We start from the raw sequence: 3,257 nt of genomic DNA, 5'->3' as shown, positions 1-3,257 counted from the left end.
AGTTCCTAGATGAGGTTGATAGTCAAGTCTGGGACTATGCTTTGAGGGCTCCCTATTTGTAACTTTTCCTTGACCATTGATCTGATTCCTATTGAAACGAATTATGCAAGCATGCAGTTTTTATAAATTTGGGGGATACACTCTGCCACTCCCGTGGGATTTGTTAATAAGTCGTGAAAATTACCTCAGAAATTTTCGATTTAGTGGTTGCTTCAGCAGCACATATACTAAAATTGGAACAATACAGAGAAGACTAGCATGGCTCCCGTGCAAGAATGATATGCAAATTCATGAAGCATCCCATACTTTTTGGAACCCTTGTGCACTGTTGGTGGGAATCAAAAATTGTGCATCCACTATGGAAAATAGCTATGGAGATTCCTCAAAAATTAAACATAGAAGTACCATATGATCCCGTAATCCCCCTACTGGGTATATATCCAAAATGATTCAAAGTAGGATCTCAAAGAGATATTTGTATATCCAAGTTCATTGTAGCTTTACTCATGATAGCCAAGAGGCAAAAGTAATCCAAATACCCATGGAGAGATGAATGGATAAAGAAAATGTGGTATACACATGCAGTGGAATATTATTCAGTTAAAGAATGGAAATCCTGCCACATGCCGTAACATGGATGAGTCTTCAGGATATTATGCTAAGTGAGATAAGCAGTCACAAAAAGACACATACTGTCTGACCCCATTTATGTGAGGTATCTAAAGTAGCCAAACTCATAGAAACAGAAAATAAGAGGGTTTCCAGGGGATGGACAGGGGAGGAAATAGGGAGTCAGTGTTCAATGGGTGTAGAGTTCCAGGTTTGCAGGATAAAAAAGTTCTAGAGATCTGTTACAAAGAGATGTAAATATATCTAACACGACTGAACTGGCCATTTACAAATGGTTAAGATAGTAAATTTTATATGTGTATTTTGCCACAATTCAAGAAAAAGTGTTAGTTTAAAGATAACACTTTCCCTGGAGGACACAGTAGTTCTTAGCTGGAGAGGTGGCTAGAGGGAAGGGAGGGGTTCTTTGTGGCTACTCGCATATGAGCTGGGTACTTCTCCTGGGTCCAGTGTTAGCAAGCTTCACCCTATGTATCTGCCTATGGATTCCCAAGCTTTCCTAGGTGATTCTTTGAAGTGTTGGTACCTCAGTCCAGCCCAGAGATTCTAATTTGGCCTGTGATGTGACCTGGATGGCAAGATTTTTGAAAGCTCCCTGGATGGTTTAAATTGTAGTCGGGGCTGTAAAGCATTGTTTGGATCTGTGATTTATAAATTAGGAAAAGTTAAACAAATTCTCTTTAGAGCTTTGACAAACTGTATACTCTCGGCACTCCTCCATTCTCTCCCTCACTGCATTAGGTAATTCTGATTATTGTCCCCCTCCTCAACCAATTTGAGAAATGTAACATTAGCTGATTTCTAATGTCTCTTGCAGGTAAAATACATCCATGACTCCTGTTTTCTATGGTAGGATTCTTCTGATCAATGGATTGGCTAGATCCTATATTTGAATCCCAGTTAACAGAGCATTGAGTTCCTCATCAACTGGGTTTGCCCATGACCGAGGTTCCTGCTGAGGTTAGTGGGACAGTCTGAGGTTCGGCTGTGCGGGTACACGGAACCCACTTAGCCTGTAAATCCTCAGCCAGTCAAGCCACAGAGTCGACACAACATTTGGGCTTAAAATCAACTTGTTGAGCTATAAGAAAGTCTCATTCTTTTGCTTACACATTGTTTGTCAGGCTATGAATAATTTAAGGATGATCTGAAGAACGAGAGGATAAAATTTTGTAGAGTTAACATTTGCATAAAGGGATTAGGCACTGCCAAAGGGATTTTTCTGACTCCCTAAAAATCAGCAGTACATCAGAGGGAACTGGGAGTCTTGAGGAATTACTATCAGGGTATACTCATTACCAAAGAATCCCAAACGGAAAGAACTCCTTACATATTCAGCCATTGTAAGCCAGTTTAGATACCCACGAGATCAGAAATGTGGCAATGCAGGAGTCAGGGGACTCGCCAACTTAATGCTGTTTAATGTTAATTAAACTTAATATAGCTCAGTTATCTGTTTTTCAGATATTCCCAGGCAGAATACCGGAAAAGAAGAAATAAATCTATATTCATATTTTATGTATATTGAAATTACATAATCATAAATGTATGCAAAATTATATATTCTCATTGTGTAATACATTATCATATATTCTAAATTTCTGAATATTGCTACAATAACTGAATAGGGAGAAATAGGAAATCAATAATTTCCATGAAATCAGTTACCTAGGAAAATTCGTACGAGAAGGTACTGGTGTCATTGTACAAATACGCATGCGCAGTTTACTGTGAAGAAGGTTAAACTACGGCTACGTGCACGCACATGACGCATTCAGGGGTGGGAGCCATTAAAGCCCCCTAGAATTTTGTGAGAAGACATCACGAGGACATGACTACCCAGCTGTGTTTTAAAACATGTCTAAGCGTAACCAGTCCCATTGGGCAGTGCAGTTCCTGTGGTGGTGTTATCTTGGGAAGGTATCCAGTCACACATAATCTTGGCGAATGTTCACTGCATTCCAACTTTGATGGGTCCCTCTTTAGGAAGATGATTGCATATATATAATAGAACTATTGTTGGGTCTTCTTCAGCTGATACAAGTGTGTAATACTTACCCAGGGCAACAAACACCCAATTTCTGTCCAGCAACCCAATTTATGTTGCAGTTGGTTTTCTGAACATGTGGATGTTAAGCCTTACTGAAATGTATGACATTAAGTGAGCATTCCTAGCCTTAGCGCCAATGTAGCAGACATTACAGTGTCGTACACGCAGGCAAGAAGAGAAGAAACTAAGGTTAAAGAGGCAGAGAAGCCAGGTCCGGAGTCCTAGTCATGCTCTGAGACTTAACCCATAGATCTCAGGTTTCAATATAAAGTAAGGGTAAACATGAACTTTACAGATAAAAACTTAACCCATAGAACTCAGGTTTCAATATAAAGTAAAGGTAAATGTGAACTTTACAGATAAAAAGTAAGGGTAAACCTGAACTTTACAAGCCAGGATTGTCAATAAATTCAGTCTGGAGTTTTAAAAATGTACAGATTCTCAGGACCTAGCCCATGATTTCTGTATAGAATAAGGCTGAAGAATGTGCATGTGTAAAAATTTCCCAGGAAAGATTGCTGCTTCCACCCAAGATGGAATAGCGGGGGCTATATTAACTGTCCTGCAGAAACAACTA

General features: G+C 39.4%; 1 non-coding gene across 1 annotated transcript; it reads left to right on the top strand.

The window, feature by feature from the left end:
- The first annotated feature begins 203 nt into the window (after nucleotides 1–203).
- LOC123797986 (U6 spliceosomal RNA) lies at nucleotides 204–310 on the top strand. The gene has a single exon (XR_006781141.2). It is a non-coding gene; the product is annotated as a U6 spliceosomal RNA (small nuclear RNA).
- Nucleotides 311–3,257: the final 2,947 nt, after the last annotated feature.

This window comes from Ursus americanus, chromosome 9 (assembly GCF_024610735.1).
Source record: "Ursus americanus isolate L20-20 chromosome 9, mUrsAme1.1.p, whole genome shotgun sequence".
Taxonomy (NCBI): domain Eukaryota; kingdom Metazoa; phylum Chordata; class Mammalia; order Carnivora; family Ursidae; genus Ursus; species Ursus americanus.
Note: the sequence above shows the minus strand (reverse complement) of the source record. Positions and strands in the feature narration are given on the sequence as shown.